General features: G+C 44.3%; 1 protein-coding gene across 7 annotated transcripts in view; it reads right to left on the minus strand.

Moving 5' to 3' along the window:
- LOC147017948 (uncharacterized) overlaps positions 1-20,649 on the minus strand; it is a 189,027-nt gene that overhangs the window by 158,445 nt on the left and 9,933 nt on the right. For all 7 annotated transcript variants that reach the window (XM_085897081.1, XM_085897085.1, XM_085897082.1 and 4 more), the window contains exon 2: positions 13,413-13,495. The gene's annotated coding sequence lies outside the window, so the exon portion shown is untranslated. The remainder of the gene's footprint in view (positions 1-13,412; positions 13,496-20,649) is intronic.

Below are 20,649 nucleotides of genomic sequence, written 5' to 3' on the forward strand. Positions count from 1 at the left end.
CCAATCTAGTAACGTTTGGCGGGACAATCTGAAAACCAATAGATGATTGTTTTGTCAACAATTTAATTCGTTCAAGACTCATACCAAGTCAAATCACATTGGCCAGGTTAGAAACCAAAATTCTAAAACTGGAGAATAAACTGGCAAACAAGAGAATGAAACAAATTATAAAATACTCCAAGAAAAAAAGGGCTCGGCTTAAAGAGTTATCGCAAGAAAAGGCTGCTGGATCATTCGTTAGGCTTACAATATAAAATCTAAACGTATCGGATAGCCCTAGTAAATCCTTTTTCCACCTCAAAGGCCGAAACCAAGCCATCTCGGCTTATTTTATCGGCAATGGGCCCCAGTGAAAATGTTATTACAAATTCTGACGAAGTAAAAAATACTATTAGAAAGTTCTACTCAGAACTATTTTCACAAAAAGATGTTTGTGAGGATAAGATAAACCTCTTTACGTCCCATCTCCCATCCCTGACTGAGACTCGGCGTCTGGAGCTGGAGGTGCCGTTAACCCTCGCAGAACTAGAACGAGTCCTGGGTGAAATGGACTCCACAAATGGAAAGGCACCCGGAATTGATGGCATACCTGCAGAATTGTATTTGGAATTTTGGGACCATGACGGTCCGGAACTCTTGAAAATAATCCAAGAATCTTTGCGATCCTTACTGATGCCATTCAGTCTCCGGAGAGCAGTGGTGAGTCTCCTTCCAAAGTCGGGTGATCTCCGACAGATGGAAAATTGGTGACCGGTCTCATTGCTTTGTACTGACGATAAACTCTTTTCCAAAGCGATGGCGAATCGTCCTACCTGATCAGACTTTCTGCATCTCCGGTCTTTCCATTAATGACAACATTTTCTTGATTCGGGATCTAATGTATGCTTTCCATGATCGAAATGATTTTGGAATATTTTTTTTTCTGGACTTCGAAAAAGCTTTCGACAGTATCAATCATGTTTCCTTGTGGCGGATCTTCGAAGCATATAGATTTGGGGTGAATTTCAGAGCCTTTATCGCTTTATTGTACACCGACGTATTTAGTATCATGAAGGTTAACAATGAATTGATTTCCCCAATACACGTTCAGACAGGGGTTGCCCAGTTTCATGCTTGCTTTTTGCGTTGGCAATAGAACCATCACTTTGTACACTCAGGAAGAATATCTCTGGTCTAACTTGCTTTCCAAGGAGTCCTCCGTTGAAGCGATCTGCTTATGCTGATGATGTCTGCATCATCTTCAGCAACAACCAAGAGATCATTGCACTTACAGAATCCCTAAGAACCTTTTTCCTGGCTTCTTCCCTAAAAGTTAATTGGAAGAAAAGTAAGGCACTGTGGGTGCCATTCCTTAAAAATTGCCTTCCTGTCTGGACACCTCCACTGCTTCTTCCGGAAAACCTGGAATGGAAGACAGAAGGTGTGGCATATCTTGGTGTTTTCCTGGGTTCCACACAATTGATGAAAAAGAACTGAGAAGGCACGACTGAAGAAATAAGAAAGAAATTGAACAGGTGGAGAAGAGCCCCACCACATCTATCTTTTAAGGGCCATGTCTTGGTGGCCAATAACTTGGTTGTTGCAGCTCGATGGCATACATCTATTTGCCTACAACCAGTGGAAGTACTGCTGGGCACAATTCAGGCAAAATTGGTGGATTTTTTGGCGGGAGGCCATCATTGGCTGCGGCCAAACATAATATGCCATACTTCGTCCCATGGAGGTCAAAACCTAGTTCATGTGAAGTCCCGCATCATGGCCTTTCACTTGTCCTCCATCAAACACCTCCTCTATGCTGATCACCTGCCAAACCACCCCTTGGCCTGTTGCAATTTGCAACAGGTGGGCAGTTTCGGCTATCGTCTCAAAGTATTCCTGACACACCTCAAGGTTGTGGATATATCAGTACTCCCCTTAAGTTATCAGAGCCTTCTCAATGCCTGGAAAGGACTCTCCGCGAGTTGCAAAGCAGACGCATACTCCACAGGGATGCTTGAAGTTGAGCCACTATTTTTTTTAACCCTCTCTTTCCTGATATATTCACGAGTCATGAATTGTGCCAACGTTTTAATGATGCGGGCATAAACAAAGCATGGCACCGATGGCCAAACTCTGGTAATAGGGTTGAAGACTTTGGAGGAAATCTCAATTTCAACAGGGATTCGATCCAAGAGGACACTTGGGCTAATAATGAGGAAGTTGTGTAAAAAAAAATCATCAGTTACCACTATTATGGACTCGAAACACTCGTGTTCACCCTGATGAACCCCATTTCCTTAAACTGCTCTTTGACTGTTCTCCCAGAGAGACTGTTCTCCCTTGTTAGCACAGGGACAAATATGAACTACGTACTGCCACCAGCAAGAACCTGTACAAGTCATGTTTGAAGATAATTCTCGGCGTGTCACCACTAATGGAGTGTCACGTTGGAAGAGGCTATTTCCTGCCGGTCCCCCCTCTGAACTTGTATGGGAATCAATGTATTGTAACCTAATCACCAAAAGAACGGGAGATCTCCACTGGCGCCTTACCCACTAGATTATCCCATGTAACAAATGTCAGGAACTTTGCCCCAATATCCGCATGCTGCCCATTTTGTTCTGTAAACGAGGACGTATTTCATTTTTTTAACCTCCGCCATCGAAGATCGGAGGTTACTGTTTTCACCCCTTTCTGTTTGTTTGTTTGTTTGTTTGTGAACAGTATTACGGAAAAACTCCTCTATGGATTTCGACGAAACTTGGTGGGAGGATTAGGTATGGTCCAAGGATCATGCCATTAGATTTTGGACTTGGTCCAAAGTCCAATATGGCCGCTATGGCGGCCATTTTGAAAAAATATTTGAATTTTTTTTTTTTTTTTGCATTTCTACATGTTTTAAGTGATTTCCAACAAAAAAAAAATGCCAAAATTATAATTGCGGCTGATTTTGGAACTTCAGGTGGATATACCCACGTAAAATCAATTTCTGTCTCAAGGAATGTAGTTATGATGAATGAATTGAGTATGTAAAAGTTAAAAGTAAAAGGGAAAGTTGCAAACTATAACTCTGTGAGCACTGTTGACGTCAAATTGAATGAATAGAATCAACTTCCGGTTCCGGTTTTGAGCGGCAAGAGGTCTCCTTCGGGGCTCCCTGCTGACATTCCCAAAGTTAAGTTCCGGTTGTTATTTGTCCCGTTTTAACTGTTTAATTTTCTCACCTACATGTTAATGTGTGTTCCGAGTTCGGTTTTGTTTCAAAAATCGTGCTATTTTGTGAGTATTTATGTCGACGTTCTTACTTGGTGTTTGAGGCCTAGTCCTAGGTTTGAGGCCTACCGGTTCCACTCGGTGTTCGATCGTTTTTTTTTGTTTGTTTTTTCTCCCCATTACCTTCAATTTCTATCCTCCCCATTACCTTCAATTTTCATCCTCCCCACTTTCCAAACATCCCCCATTCTCCCAACTAATCTCTTTCTTATCTCAAAAAAAAAAAAAAAAAAAAAATATACCCAACAACAACAACAACAACACGCTCACCTTCTCCCGATTCTGCTACTTCTTCTTTTAACTTCCTCCTCGTCTTCCTCGATTTCTTTTTTTTTTACACTTCCATGACCTAATCTGTTGAACTCTCTCATACATTAATATTAACAACAAAAACGATCTTATAATGCTTCATCTTCCTCTCTCACACATGTGGTACTCTTTACTGTTTCACAATGCACTTCTCTTCTGCTATTTTAACAGACTGCTCTCATTTCGACCTCTCCTTCATTCCTTCCCAAAAAAATCCACCGATTACAGCGCTTCTTCTCTCCATGCTCTGAATTCGCCTTCATTGCATCCATCAAGAATTGTGTTAAATCGCATCTCTGACCTAAAACTTTTAAAAACCACAGTTTGCCATGGATGCTCGCTTTCCATCAACCATTCTTTTTTTTCCAACTTCAGTGCCAACTCACCCCCCTCGTTCCTCCCTCTCAAAGCAACCATCCCACTCTTCTCCCTCCACGCCTCCCTCTCACCTCTTTCAAAAATTCCCCTCACCTTTCTCCCACCTTTCATCCCCCTCACTCTTCCTTCTCTGCTGCCCCCTCTCATCCACCAACCTGCCTCCCTCCACTGCCCTCTCACCTCCATCTCTTCACTCCACCTCCTCAAACCTCAACTGCCATCTTCCTTGTCTCTTGTCCCCCCTCTCTCCCAGCACCACAGAGCCTTTTCTCCTCCTCATTCGGCCCCCCTCCCCTCGCTATTCTGCAATACCCACACTCCTTCAGCAACCCTCCTTACCTCCCCCTCGTCCCTCGTCCTACCCTCCCCCGCCCCCTCCACCTCCTGCACCCAAAGCCTCCTCCCCTACCTCTTCATTAAAAGTGTGTACCTCAAATATCCGGGGCCTTCGCTCAAACCTTTCAGATCTTTCCATGCAGGTTGCCACTGACAAACCAGACATTATCTGCCTAACAGAAACTTTCCTCTCCCAAGACGTGTCTGACTCCCAAGTATCACTCCCTGGTTACTCCCTCTTACGGTATGACAGACCTGAGCCTCGTCCTGGTGGAGGTGTTGCTCTCTTCATCAAAGACTCTATTCCTCACTCTCCCTGCACTGCTCTCACTCCCCCACACCCCCAGGAATACCTCTGGCTTCGGCTTCCCCTCCACTCCCACCTCATGTTTATATGTGTACTGTACCGTCCACCGAACAGTGATGACTCCATCTACACCTCACTCTCCGAAAACATGGACCATCTTCTATCTTCTCATCCAAACTCTCTCTTCCTCTTATGTGGCGACTTCAATTGTCATCACGCCAGTTGGCTAGGTGTGGGTACCTCTCTCACCTGCCATGGGACATCAGCAAAAGCTTTCTGTGACTCATTGGGACTGACTCAATCGGTCAACTTCCCGACCCGGATCTCAACCAATGGTACTCCATCTCTTCTGGATCTGATTTTGACAAATTTCCCTGACAATATCTGCTGCTCTTCCTTCGCTCCAATTGGTTCTTCTGACCACGTCCTTGTTAAAGTGGACATCTCTGGCTGTTATCAGAGAACCACCTCACCGCCGTCGAGTCTGGCATTTCACCTCAAGCCGACTGCCAGCGTCTCCCAGCAGCCATCAAACTTACAGACTGGTCTCCTATCACTACTTTCTCAAACATCAACTCATCCTGGGAATTCTTTCAAAGAAACTTGCTCTCCCTCATGCACAGATTTATCCCCTCTCGTGTTCAGTTGTCTTACCCTTCCTCCCGCCCTTGGTTTACTGAAGCTTGTGGTGAGGCAGTTGTCCTGAAACAACTTGCCTTTGCCTCATGGAAAGCAAACCCAACTGAGGGCAATCTCAGTTCTTTCCACAAAGCTCGGAACAAGTGTGTATCTACCCTCAGGAGAGCCAGAAAACAACATCTTTCTCATCTCAAGTCTGAACTCTCAAACCTCTCTCCCTCCTCAAAATCCTGGTGGCGTTTAATCAAATCTGTTTCTGGTGTATGTTCCCCCTCCATCCCCTCCCTTACCTCAAATGGCCGCACTGCTGATTCCACACGTGATAAAGCTGAATGTCTAAACTCGGTGTTTGCAGCTAAATCTTGTGTCCCAAACCCATCACTATCTCTACCCACTTTACCCAGTCGCACCCAACTGTCCCTGGACTCTGTATCCTTTTCTCCTGACAAGGTGGAGAGCTTGCTTTCAAACCTCGACTCAGATTCTGCAACCGGTCCAGACGGCATCAGCCCACGTGTCCTCAAAGCCTGCTCTTCTGCTCTTGCTCACCCTCTCTCTGTTCTATTCACCCTCTCATTTTCCCAAGGTCATCTGCCATCTGCTTGGAAATCTGCTAACATCACTGCCCTGCATAAAAAAGGTGCAAAAACAGATCCCTATAACTATAGACCAATCAGCCTTCTCCCAATCATCAGCAAGGTTATGGAATTCATCATCGCTTCAGACATGAAATCCTTCCTCTTCTCCAATGGCTTGATTTCCAATCATCAATTTGGTTTCAGACCAGGTCACTCTACCCTGGATATGCTGCTACTGCTCTCCCATCAATGGATGGAGGTCCTCAATGCCAGACAGGAAATCCGAGCCGTATCCCTGGACATATCACGTGTTTTTGACACAGTCTGGCACCCTGCCCTACTCACCAAACTCTCTTCCCATGGTATTCAAGGCCATCTCCACTCATGGCTCGCAGACTTCCTCTCCTGTCGCAGTCAACGTGTGGCCCTAAACGGAGTTCTTTCATCCCCTCTTCCTGTGCAGGCTGGAGTTCCTCAAGGTAGCGTTCTGGGCCCTGTTCTTTTCTGGTTTTCATCAATGATCTCTCGGACTCTCTGGAAAATCCTCTATTTCTCTTTGCCGACGACTCCACCCTCTGCCGTACCATCTGTCATCCCTCAGACCGGCAAGCAGCAGCTTCTTCGCTCACTGCAGATCTGGATAAAATCACAAACTGGTCCAACACGTGGAACATGTCTTTCAATCCAGACAAATCTCACACTCTCACTATGTCTCTTCGAAAGGACCGTTTACAAAACCCCCCCATCCACTTTCTCAACAATCCTCTGGAAGAAGTCTTTTCTTTCAAGCTTCTGGGTCTCACTATCTGCCATGACCTTTCCTGGGAAAGTCACATTTCCAACCTTGCCTCAAAAGCCAGTCGCCGACTGGGAATCCTCCGTCGTGCAAAGTCCTTCCTCGGCCCTCTTGAGCTCCTGACTACTTACAAAGCTTTTGTCCGTAGCCTGATGGAGTACTGCTCTCCCTCTGGGCTGGTGCTCCTGCCTCCCACTTTTCTCGACGCCACGCTGTCGAAACCAGGCGTTTTAAGATCATTGGCATGTCCCGCAATGAAGCTGAGTCTTTGGGCCTCTCACTCAATCACCGCAGGTTGGTCGGTGGTCTTTCTGTGTTCTACCGACTCCTCTCCAGCCTTGCCCCCTGCTCTCTCTGCGATTTGTCCCCACCACATTTCCACAGGGCGCTCAAGGTCCGCCAACAACCCCCTTCTGGTAAAACTACCAAAATCACACGAATCACTGCTCATCTTCATTCTTTCATTCCTCTTTTTTTCCCGCCTTTGGAATAAACTTCCTCACTCTATTCTTTCCCATTCTTCCCTCCAGGCTTTCAAAACAGCTGTTCACCACCACCTCTTATCTTCCCCCATCCAAATCCTCGATCTTTTCTACCCCCGATAATCCACCCAAGCCCACTTCCTTCAATTCTCCTGTTTTCCTTCCTGAAAGTCCCTGTAATGTCCATCTTCTCCTCGCCATGTTCCCTGTCCCATCCCCATCCCTCTCCCTTCCACAGTTCACCTGTGTCTGGTCCCCAATGTTTTGTCCCTTCCACTCCCACCCCTCTTGTCTCATGCCTCCTTGCTGTGAGTTGTGTGTTAGCTCTCATACGAGCCTCGACCAAGGTATACAAAAAAAAAAAAAATAAATAAATAAAAAAAAAAAAAAAAAAATAGGATATCAGGTTCACTTGAGTGACCTAGCAGTATTGGCGGCGGAGGTTTTGCACTCTACCGAGTGCTCCCCCTCTAGTTTATTGACTGTGAAAGACATTCCATTATTTCATTGGTTAAATTTTGTTTCTCTCAAAATGAATTTCACCTTTAATTTTCGATCATTTATTTTGGGTGTAAAAAAAGAATGCCAACGTCGCAAAAAGTATGAACTGCTGTGGTTGTTTTTTGTAGGTGTATATTTTGCTATATATTTATCGAGAAAGGAGAAGAGAAATGGAAAACCCCTTCAACAATGCAACGTCATGTCGTTTTTCAGTGCACTTGTTTCTACAAGGTTAAAACTTGAATTTAAATTTTCCAAAACCATGGATATCGTTGATGTTTTTGTGGGAAAATGTTGCTTGGAGAGTGTTTGCGAGGTTCATGAAAATGATTTAGTACACTATTTGTTTGATGGCATTCCTAAAATGATGTAACCTGTTTGGAATTTGTATAATTGCTATATTTTTCGTTTTACTTCTCTTATCATCATCATCACACCATTTGAAAGCCTTTTCCCCTGAGCAGGGGTCAGCTTTTTTGCGGGCTCCAATCATGGTACCCCTTTTCTTGTGGCAATGTTTTTTTTACGGCCGGATGCCCTTCCTGACGCCAAGCCTTTTAGTCGCCTTCGACCCTGCAGGGATAATTACCAGTATACTGGTACTCATTTTGCCGACCTTCAGAAGGATGACAGGCTGAGTCAACCCCCGTGTTGCTAACTCAGCGGCCAGCGGGGCTCGAACTCAGGACCCCAAGGATCCCAAGCCACCGCCTTCACCACTGAGCCACACCAGGCTCATTTTTTTTTACTTCTCTCAGATTTCAAATGAACATTTTTTTTTATTTTCTAGTCCTGTTTTTCTCCTCCCTTTAATCCTTATTGTCTTCGTTTTCTTGGTATTTTTTGATTGGTAAATTGTGCATACATATATATTTTTACTTTTGTAATAAAAGGACCCCAAAAATCTCTGTCTCTGTCTCTGTCTCTGTCTCTGTCTCTGTCTCTGTCTCTGTCTCTGTCTCTGTCTCTGTCTCTGTCTCTGTCTCTGTCTCTCTCTCTCTCTCTCAACACATTCACTGGTTCGGTATTCACAGTTTCATCATTTACCGTATGTGTGGCAACATTCGCTGGCCGCTAAGACTTTTTGATATTTTTCTGTAATAACCCATTTCCTTCATTATGGCACGTAAGAGCCAATCCCCTCTGCCCAATCAACACCATCACTATCACCATCGTTATTGTGATCAGCTTCATCATCATCATCAATAAAGGTGCATTGATATTACACAGTACTACTCCTACAGTTTGGGGGACAGCCCCACCAAATTTTCTGTGCAGCTTTTGGGATTCCTGCACCTGTCCTAAAAGTGAGTGGTAGTTTTCATTAAATTTCTCAAAACATTTTTTTGTTGTTGAGATTTTGGCTTCTCATTCGTGTGTAGCATGGGTACCTCGCAGGTTTGTAATATTTGCCTTCTGAAACAATTTGGATTAATGCAACAGACTTCAGCACAGGAGGAGACCATTTAGGCTCAAAAAGCCTGCACAATGGTTGCCAAACTATGATATGAGAAGGGTTGTGGGGAGGTGGTGGGGCAGGATATTAGAAGGGTTGTGGGGAGGTGGTGGGGCAGGATATGAGAAGGGTTGTGGGGAGGTGGTGGGGCAGGATATGAAAATGGTTGTGGGGTGTCGGATGGACAAACATCGACAGCACATTCACATTTTGTGACACCCTGTCACAGACATCACAATCACTACACGTGTACACAATCACCTATCCGTACCCAAGACATCGGTCTTATTCATTCCAAGCAAACCTAAACACCTTTGTATTGTTGTTACAGTTACATCCATATGTCGTGCAAATGAGTCTAAATATTGAAAATCAATTCCAGAAAGTTCCATTCAAAGAACTCAGAATCCATCAACTTTGCAAATGTAATATACTTTTCATCATAGTTTTGTGCTGTTTTCACAATAACCAAGCAATATAATCCACTTTGAGCTCGTGAAAGTGTGTGTTGAGCAGTGTTTGTTTGTATGGGCAATATTATTTTTGACCATGATCCAAAAGTTTCATGTTCACACACCAGTGTCAAATCATTTTTGTGGCACTCAAAGCTTTCGGAAGACTTTGGTTTGTTTGAAAATAATTAAAACATCAGTGCGAGCTTGGTTTTGGATGAACTCGGTTGATAATTATTGAAGGGACAAGGCAGGCATTTCCCAAAAAAAAAAAAAAAATTGAAACTTGAAAGTCGAAACTATTTTGAGGCTTCGAAGTTCCGAGGGTTTCAAGTTTACTTTGGTTCCTTCCTTTAAAATGCTGCACTTTTCGTTTTGTTTATTCCTGAAGGAGACATTTAGCCAACATTGAGTGTGAGATGTGACTTCCTCAACTTTCAAAATTTCATTTGAAGGCAAAACATTTGCCTTTGGAAGGTTGGATGATGGAACTACACTCAAATGACAACATGATGTTGATGTTGTAATCAAAGGCTCGTCTAAAGCCGAGCATTAATCGCATGTGCCTGGTGTTGGCTTAATGGTTTTGGTGGGGGCTTGGGATCCCATTCGGCTGTTGAATTACTACCAGGTGGGGTTGACTCTGCCTGTCATCCTTCCGAGGTCGGCAAAATGAGTACTGGCTTGCTGGTATCCTGTGTCAGAGTGGTGATCTGTCCAGGATTGTGCCCAATAGCCAAGGAGATTGCTTGGGCAGCACCAACGCTTTGCACAGAGTATGGTCCCAATGGATGGATTAATCACATGATCTGAGCTGATAAGCTACTGCGAGAAGAAACACAGAAGGATGCTTGATTAATTTTATGAAGCTATTTCAATTATGTTGAAAGTTTTTTTTTCTTGTTGCACGTGATTTGTATGATTCAGAAGTTTCACTTCTAAAAAAAAATGTACCCACTATGGGTAAAGAGGGCAAGGGCAGGATAACTCAGCAATGTGCACACACCTTCAAGTGTTCTAGCCTGGGTTTGAATGTCAATCCAGTGTTTCACATGCAAGATGGTGCATTAAAGTGTGCACCGTCCATCAGAAGAACATTAAGCCACAAGATCCATCTGCCAGCACTGGTTTTGGTGGAAGATAAAGATCCCAGTGTGTGTTTTGTGAAGAGTCGGAGAGCAATCTACAGCACCCTGAACAAATTTCAGGCAAACAACCACGATCAGTCAAAAACAAAAACAACCACGATCAGTCAAAAACAAAAACAACCACGATCAGTCAAAAACAAAAACAACCACGATCAGTCAAAACAAAAACAACCACGATCAGTCAAAAACAAAAACAACCACGATCAGCCAAAAACAAAAACAACCACGATCAGTCAAAAACAAATACAACCACAATCAGTCAAAAACAAAAACAACCATATACAGTCAAAAACAAAAACAACCACGATCAGTCAAAAACAAAAACAACCACGATCAGTCAAAAACAAAAACAACCACGATCATCCAAAAACAAAAACAACCACGATCGGCCAAAATCAAAAACAACCACGATCAGTCAAAAACAAAAACAACCACGATCAGCCAAAAACAAAAACAACCACGATCAGTCAAAAACAAAAACAACCACGATCAGCCAAAAACAAAAACAACCACGATCAGTCAAAAACAAAAACAACCATATACAGTCAAAAACAAAAACAACCACGATCAGTCAAAAACAAAAACAACCATATACAGTCAAAAACAAAAACAACCACGATCAGTCAAAAACAAAAACAACCACGATCAGTCAAAAACAAAAACAACCACGATCATCCAAAAACAAAAACAACCACGAGCAGTCAAAAACAAAAACAACCACGATCAGCCAAAAACAAAAACAACCAGGATCAGTCAAAAACAAAAACAACCAGGATCAGTCAAAAACAAAAACAACCACGATCAGCCAAAAACAAAAACAACCACGATCAGTCAAAAACAAAAACAACCACGATCAGTCAAAAACAAAAACAACCACGATCAGTCAAAAACAAAAACAACCATATACAGTCAAAAACAAAAACAACCACGATCAGTCAAAAACAAAAACAACCACGGTCAGTCAAAAACAAAAACAACCACGATCAGTCAAAAACAACCACGATCAGTCAAAAACAAAAACAACCACAATCAGTCAAAAACAAAAACAACCACGATCAGTCAAAAACAAAAACAACCACGATCAGTCAAAAACAAAAACAACCAAGAGGGCAAGGGCAGGATAACTCAGCAATGTGCACACACCTTCAGGTGTTCTAGCCTGGGTTTGAATGTCAATCCAGTGTTTCACATGCAAGATGGTGCATAAAAGTGTGCACCGTCCATCGGAAGAACATTAAGCCACAAGATCCATCTGCCAGCACTGGTTTTGGTGGAAGATAAAGATCCCAGTGTGTGTTTTGTGAAGAGTCGGAGAGAAATCTACAGCACCCTGAACAAATTTCAGGCAAACAACCACGATCAGTCAAAAACAAAAACAACCACGATCAGTCAAAAACAAAAACAACCACGATCAGTCAAAAACAAAAACAACCACGATCAGTCAAAAACAACCACGATCAGCCAAAAACAAAAACAACCACGATCAGTCAAAAACAAATACAACCACGATCAGTCAAAAACAAAAACAACCATATACAGTCAAAAACAAAAACAACCACGATCAGTCAAAAACAAAAACAACCACGATCAGTCAAAAACAAAAACAACCACGATCATCCAAAAACAAAAACAACCACGAGCAGTCAAAAACAAAAACAACCACGATCATCCAAAAACAAAAACAACCGCGATCGGCCAAAATCAAAAACAACCACGATCAGTCAAAAACAAAAACAACCACGATCAGCCAAAAACAAAAACAACCACGATCAGTCAAAAACAAAAACAACCACGATCAGCCAAAAACAAAAACATCCACGATCAGTCAAAAACAAAAACAACCATATACAGTCAAAAACAAAAACAACCACGATCAGTCAAAAACAAAAACAACCATATACAGTCAAAAACAAAAACAACCACGATCAGTCAAAAACAAAAACAACCACGATCAGTCAAAAACAAAACCAACCACAATCAGTCAAAAACAAAAACAACCACGAGCATACAAAAACAAAAACAACCACGATCAGTCAAAAACAAAAACAACCATATACAGTCAAAAACAAAAACAACCATATACAGTCAAAAACAAAAACAACCACGCTCAGTCAAAAACAAAAACAACCACGGTCAGTCAAAAACAAAAACCACGATCAGTCAAAAACAAAAACAACCACGATCAGTCAAAAACAAAAACAACCACGATCAGTCAAAAACAAAAACAACCACGATCAGTCAAAAACAAAAACAACCACGATCAGTCAAAAACAAAAACAACCACGATCAGTCAAAAACAACCACGATCAGTCAAAAACAAAAACAACCACGGTCAGTCAAAAACAAAACCAACCACTATCAGTCAAAAACAAAAACAACCACGATCAGTCAAAAACAAAAACAACCACGATCAGTCAAAAACAAAAACATCCATGATCAGTCAAAAACAAAAACAACCACGATCAGTCAAAAACAAAAACAACCACGATCAGCCAAAATCAAAAACAACCACGAACAGCAAAAACAAAAACAACCACGATCAGTCAAAAACAAAAACAACAACGATCAGTCAAAAACAAAAACAACCACGATCAGTCAAACATGACCCAGCCAGGCAAATCGTGGACGACTTAATTTGGTCAAAATTGTTCCTCGGCCGACACCACAAGTCAGGAATAATTTGAGCTGTTAAAAAAGTAGCAGTCGTGGATGAATAAAGAAGGCAAATGAGATTTGATGAGCTCACATAGGACTAGGTAAAATTATTTATTAGCTCACCTGGAATGGGGTTCCGGGGAGCTTATGGGATGGCCCGTCGTCAGTCTGTCCGTCCACAAATACTTTCAACTTCTTCTCTGAAACTACACATATGATTTCGATGAAACTTTACCACAAAATTCATTACGATGTATGTACCAGCTATTGTTCATGGCATTAAAAAAACACAATAATAAATAAGTAAATAAATAACAAAACATCGGGCCCGAAAGGGGTCGACGGGGTTGCCCCCACAAAATAGGTATTTGCTTTCTTCTCAGAAACTACACATGAAATTCCGATGAAACTTGACCACAACCTTCATCACCCTGTATGTACCAAAATTTGTTCATAGCATGAAAAAACAATCCATAGGTATTTACTTTGTTCTCCATTACATATTTTGTGGGTCATCCATGCCCACCAGTGGTTCCCTGGTTATATTATCCAGCCACTACCAGGTGAGCACTCAGGGGTATTGCCCCTATGTTTTTTTTAGTTGGGCTTAGCCCATCGGGCTGACAGGATGGCCAAGCGGTACACATACTCACCTCTAAGATTTCTAGCCTGGGGTCAAATCTCAGACCAGCTATAAACTGTCATCCCAGTGTTTCATTGGCACGGTGATTCATGAAAGTGTGTGCCATCCCTCGGATGAACATTAAACTGGCGTGCCGTCTGCCGGCAAGTCGGCTTAAGTTGAGCGCATTGCTTAAGCGGCATATCCGAATAACTGAGAAAGACATGCGATACTCACCCTTTGAATATACAAAACATGGCCAAACAAATACATACATCACAGCCCATCGGGCCAGAATGGAGACGGACGGATGGACAGACGGATGGTGCATGATGAAAATACCTCATCTGGAATTCTAATTCCAGATAAGCTAAAAATGGTACGTGCTGCTTCCTTATCACGGACAAACAACTGTAGTTCAGGTTGATGGGCCCAATGGCCTATTCCTGCCTTAAAGGTTATTGCAAAGGAACTCATATTGTCATCTTATTTGGAATTGGAATTCCTGATAAGGAATTGCCATGACACGCCTTCTGTCTTCTATTTCGACTTTACCGGCCAAACTGCTGGGCCTATCTGGTTGAAATTTGGCAGCAACATTCCACTTTCAAATTGCAACAGGAATTGTAAAGCTCGTTCCAGTCACGTGACTTCAAGAAGGTCAACATGGCGGACTGAGTCAATTCTTTCAAAAATCTTTTTCTCCAGACCCACCAGTTGGAATGCTACCAAATTTGGGTTACAACATTTGGACAGGGCCCAGATAAGCTACAGGACCAGTGGTCCTATTTTTACCTCCGCCACCGAAGGTGGAAGAGGTAATGTTTTCACCCCTTTCTGTCTGTCTGTTTGTTTGTGTGTTTGTTTACCCTGTAGCAGCCACAGCGTTTCAGCGATCATGACCATACTGGGTACAGACGTCGGCCATGGTCCAACTTAGACACTCGTCGTTTTTGGTGAATCTAGGTCAAAGGTCAAGGTCAAGGTCACTGAAAAACAAAAATTCTTATTTTCGCAATAACATCCACTAAAATGGTCGTATCGACTTCAAAACAAATCCAAAATGTGCATCTTCCAATTCTGCATCCAACCATATGTCTCATTGGGGTGTCACACCAACACCCTTATTAGCGGTCGGGGGTCGAATGTCGGGGGGGGGGTCAGGTCAAAACTTTCAAATTGCGATAAAAACGCCATTCCAAGTCTGATTGACTTCCAAGTTATGATCATGACCAAACTAAGTGCTATAACTCATTAAACAGTAAGACTATCGACTTATAGGAACCAAATTGATTTCCAGGATTTTGTTTTTTCAGAGTTCATGGAGATTTGACAAAGTTATTCCGGCAATTCCTTGCTCAACGAGCAATTTCATTTGTTTCTTTGTGTACAGGATATCTCAACAAGTCGTGGACGGATCTGGATGAAATTTGGTGTGCAGGTTGGGTGTGTGATAATGGCGAACTGATTAGATTTTGGTGAAGATCTGGATCCGGATCCGACGACTGGAATTTTAAAAAGTGATTCTTCACCATTGAGAGAGGGGGCCAAAAAGGATATGTAGCAGGACATCTCAAAAAGTTGTGCACAGATCGAGATGAAACTCGGTGGACAGGTTGGGTGTTTAACAAGGACGAATTTTTTGAGATTTTGGTGAAAATCCGAATCCGGATCTGGATACTTTCAGGTGTGATTGGTAAATGGTCACATTAGATCCATATTTAATCATTTAATTCATAGCCAGTATCTATATTAATTAGTTGTACGGGATTCAAACCAGTGTCCTTGCCGTCTTAAAATGAATTTTACGCAAGCCAACATGGCTCTTGTCCTTTCCATAAACAACCTCGCAGCAGGCCCTTGGACAAACTGTTTTCTCTTAACATCTGCCAGTGTTAATTAAACAAACCTGAGGCATGTCCTTGGATCTCTGCTTTGTTTGCGGTCCAGTGCTGATGTCCAGCAGTCTGGTGAGGGTGGAGGAAGAATTGCCGTGAGAAAGATGTTGGGTTGCCAATTTTCCCTCGGGCCCCGAGGGAGGGGGTTTGCAGATTTGCTTTGTAGTCCACACCCAGTCTTTCTTTTAACCACCTTGGAATAGATTATATATATTTCTGAGAGAGTTTTGTAGTGTGACCTTTCAGTGTGGTACGGAGCCTGACCGCTGTGGTCAGTCGTTGCGCCACCTCCGCATGCATGCGTGTGCTCCTTTCAATAAACTGCATTATTTGAGAATCCTCAGTTGACTCACCTCAATTCTTGGCCAGGATTGGAGGGTCTTCACAGATACGAAAATTATTTAATTTTCAAAGTGATTCTTCACCATTGAGAGATAGGGCCAAAAACTATATAGTACTGTATAGCATGATATTTCAAAAATGTACTGGTACCGATATGTTCTCGTGGATCAGGAATTATGTGGCGGAGGTTTGCGCTCTACCGAGTGCGTGCCCGTACGTGCGTGCAAAAAAAAATAATAGTAATAAAAGTAAAAAAAACTTTCAAACCGCGAGCTAGAAACAACAACCACACAGGCCGTTCCTTCGCTCTCGCGTGCCCGTACGTGCAAAAAAAAAAACAACAAACTTTCAAACAACCACACAGGCCGTTCCTTTGCTCTCGTAAACGACGACTGGATTGGGGCATTGTGTTTATCTATAAATGCACATAAGAAATCGAGAAATTATTAGAATACAGTAAGTCATCACGATCCAGAAGTCCGTACGTTGTAACCCGTAATGGGGAACGCGCTCTAACTTGGCCATAACTTGGGAACCACTTGTCCGATTAATTTTAAACCTTGAAAAGGCAAACAAACAGATTGCTGGAATTGTAGATAGAAGATAGATACTGTGGGTGCAAAACGCCAAGCAACGTGTCCTGTCATTGGTTTGGTAAATAAATGGCCATAACTTGGGAACCACTTGTCCGATTAATATTGTTACGGTTGTGGAAATTCACAGAACACGATTCAGGTTCCCCGAAGATCAGTTATGTCGATAAGTCTGTGTCCAGATAGATTTCCCCACCGATGTCTCACGGGAATTTATTCATGTGCCGGGCTGTGATCTTTGAGGTCGTGTTATTCTTTTGCTATCTTTATTTTGGCAAACAGACATCTCACCACCGTCGCCACAACCAACATCTCCTCGCCACTGTCGCCACAACCAACAACATCTTGCCACCGTCGCCACAACCAGCAACATCTCCTCACCACCATTCCCAACAACCGCCAACATCTCCTCACCTTCATCTCCACAATCGCCGCCATCTTTTTGCCAACAACGGCATTCCACGGACGAGCGGAATCTCCGCCGACAGACGCGGGGACTCCCTCGTTTGGGCGGGAGCTGATGATCTCTACCACGTCCGCTTTCTCTGCATTTGACGGCCAGATCGGATCAAAATGCCAAAAGGGGCAGAGCCAGCGGGGGGTGAGAGGTCGAAGGTGGAAGACCAAATGCACCCCCGTACCCCATAAAAGGGTGCGCTGGAATACCAAGCCGGCAGTCTGTCGGGGTTCGGAGTCGAGTGCAGTGGAGCTTGGAGTCCGGTGGAGAGCGCCAAGGTTCGAGTCCAGTGGAGGGCTGTTGGCCGTCGAAGCGCAGCGGAGCCTGGAGAGCGCCAAGGTTTGAGTCCAGTGGAGGGCTGTTGGTCGGTGGAGGCAGCCGGAGAGAAGTCGCCACCCGACCCCGAGACGGTCCGAGCAACGCTGAGGAGCGGGCGGGCTCTTAAAAGAGCAAGGCCCGTTTGTTCCTCTGAGGCGTCGTCGGCTTGGCCCGATCGACCAGGCCGCACAGCAAGGCCCGGACCAACTGAGTCGCCATCACACTAGCTGCCGTGTTGACGCGAGACATCAAGGGTCGTCCAGCGAGTCACCACGATGGTGGCAGGTAACCTGCGCAGTCTCGCGGCGCTCCTGCGGTCTCCACAGCTCCGCGGAAACATTAAAGGCCTACGGGTCCTGTTCTACCCTTTCCTTTCCTGGGGTTTTCTTTGCATGAAAGTTGAGGCACCCTATCCTATAAGTAGAACTGACTAAGGGATTGTTATAAGTGTACGTAATAGATAGACAAATGGCTGTAGGTCTTTTTGCTCGTGTCTTGTCCCTTACCCCCATTGCTTCATTGACTGCATACGTGACAATAAATGTCCTTGGTTGAATATTCACCTGCTCGTTGCATCCTATTCCTCCATTGAGCTGCTGTAATAGCGTTCGGAATAAATAGCTGGTTGTTAATACCGATAAGCTAATCGGGTCCAACGGGGCTTGGCGATAATACACCGCTCGTCAAATCGCAAACGGAGCGAGCTGCTTAAGCGGCTCGTTTCCAAGCAGGTCCCGTTGAGGTACAACCTCTCAGTAGTCTGCCCATGTGAATAATTAGGTAAATCGACCATTCGGCGATCGGACCCTGTAGTGCGGGTCGAGTATTGACAAGGTTGTGGTGTGGTTAAAAACACACCGTCGCTGGATTTCGGCGTTGATCCAGAAGGCTGCGATTGGATTGCCCGTCCGGTGGGCGCGCGGCCGTGATTAGTTTAAAGCGGTCGCCCGCACACCGAACGGGTGGAAACCACAACAATATCAAAACTTGAAAAGGCACATACTCAGGTCCACAGCAATATACCTGGCAAGTTTCAATTAGATCAGACGAGTGGTTGTCGAGAAACAGCGGTCACAGACACACACACACACACACACACACACACACACACACACACACACACACACACACACACACACACACACACACACACACACACACACACACACACACACACACACACACACACACACACACACACACACACACACACACACACACACACAGACACACACACACACACCTGTAATTACAGATAGATGACTCATGTCTGAATGGTTGTCGTGAATGCTCAGAGTTGGGTTTTGTTCGTTGCATTTTTAGTTTTAAATCATGTCGAAGGCCGATTGTTTCGTTGTACAACAGATGACTATGGAATATATTTTCACATGAATGACAATAGATCCTGACTCGCTTCTCATTTACTGCCTTTGTCACCTTGTTCACAGAGGCAATGACTGGGGACAACATGGAAAAGTCCATCACAAAGAATATTAAATTCAAAAACCAATGCAACGAGGATATAAGTAAGTGCAGATTTGGTCAAGTGTGTGTCTGTGTCTGTGTCTGTGTCTGTGTCTGTGTCTGTGTCTGTGTCTGTGTCTGTGTCTGTGTCTGTGTCTGTGTCTGTGTCTGTGTCTGTGTCTGTGTCTGTGTCTGTGTACTTGAAGAAGAAAAGGGGAGAGGATGACAGAGTTGGGTTAGGGGAGTGGAGGCAGAGAGGGGACAGAGTTGGGATTGAGGGGGTTGAAGCTTTTGAGAGGTGAAAAAGGGGAGGGGGGGGAGTTGAGGACTTTGAGTTGGGAGGGGGTTGAGGATTTGAAGAAAGGGGGAAGGGAACACCGAGTTTGGGTGTGGTGATAGGGGGAGCAGAGAGAGGACAGAGTTGGGAGGGGGGGTTAAGGACTTGGGTTTGCGTGTGTGTGTGCATGTGTCGGGGTGGGGGTTGGCAACCTGAAGTCACATTTTGTTACACCAAAATACATTATGGTGAGTGAACTCACGTTGTGTGTTACACCAAAATATTGTTACGTTTGAGGGGGGGTATGCATTCAAAGGGTAATTAGGATGTTTAATTAGGTATGCCATGCTGTTCGAGTTTACCAGGATCTCGATGTAATAAGTAGCAATTCAGTGGTGATAAGTTGTCTAGTAAATGTTCATTTCTTCAAGGGGGAAATGATAATTGTCACGTAATTAGATAGGGACACGGGATAGGGTAAGTGTGTCTGCGTAAACCCCTTTTGGTATTCTCTGGAGACTGGCCGTGACGTCACAGGACAGTGCAGCGGATGGCTCCGCCCCGTGATCACGATTGGCAGAAGGCGACGGCGGTGGGCCAATAAACGGCTCGATTGGAAGTGACGAGGACAGGAGGATAAAAAGGTTCTGTTCGGGGTCGAAAAGGAAGAGGAAGAAGATCGGGACAAAAAAGATCGTGTTTTTTTGGTGTGGAGGCTGTTGCGCGTAGAGCGTCCTTGTTGTTGTGCTGATTCGATCGTGTTCTTCATCGTGTCTTGGAGCCTTGCTGAGCCTCGTGCCTCACCTTGGTTGGCTCCGGGGTTCTGCTGACTTGGAGTACGGGGTCGAACGGCGGGCGGACCTGCCTCCCTCTCCTGCTCGCAACTTGGCGCCAGAACTGGTTCCCTGCCGGCTGTGAGCGGACTTGGGCCAAGACCAGGAGGTCAACAGCACCACGGTTTCTCCTGCCCCCCTGACGAGAGCAAGGCCAGCTCGTCCGACGCCGATCCAGGGACAGTTGCGTCCACACCACGGTCCAGCCTGACCACCAGAAATAGCTACGTTGTGTGTGTGTGTGTGTGTGTGTGTGTGTGTGTGTGTGTGTGTGTGTGTGTGTGTGTGTGTGTGTGTGTGTGTGTGTGTGTGTGTGTGTGTGTGTGTGTGCGTGCTTGTCGCCTTAGAGGGTTTGAGATCTGTATATTCATTGGAATTGTCTGTGTTTTTCCCCACGCCCGATCCCACACCATCCCGTCGAATCACCCCGGATCCCTTTTCTTGCCGAGTCTTGTTATTTCTGGTTAATAGTAAAAACAAATAAACATCATCAACTTAGTGAAAAGCAACTCGTGCCACCTTCCTCGTCCTGTTTGCGGTAGAGCGATTAGAACCA

This window comes from Eptatretus burgeri, chromosome 10 (genome assembly GCF_056783735.1).
Source record: "Eptatretus burgeri isolate ZD-2024b chromosome 10, Ebu_testis_v1, whole genome shotgun sequence".
Lineage (NCBI taxonomy): Eukaryota > Metazoa > Chordata > Myxini > Myxiniformes > Myxinidae > Eptatretus > Eptatretus burgeri.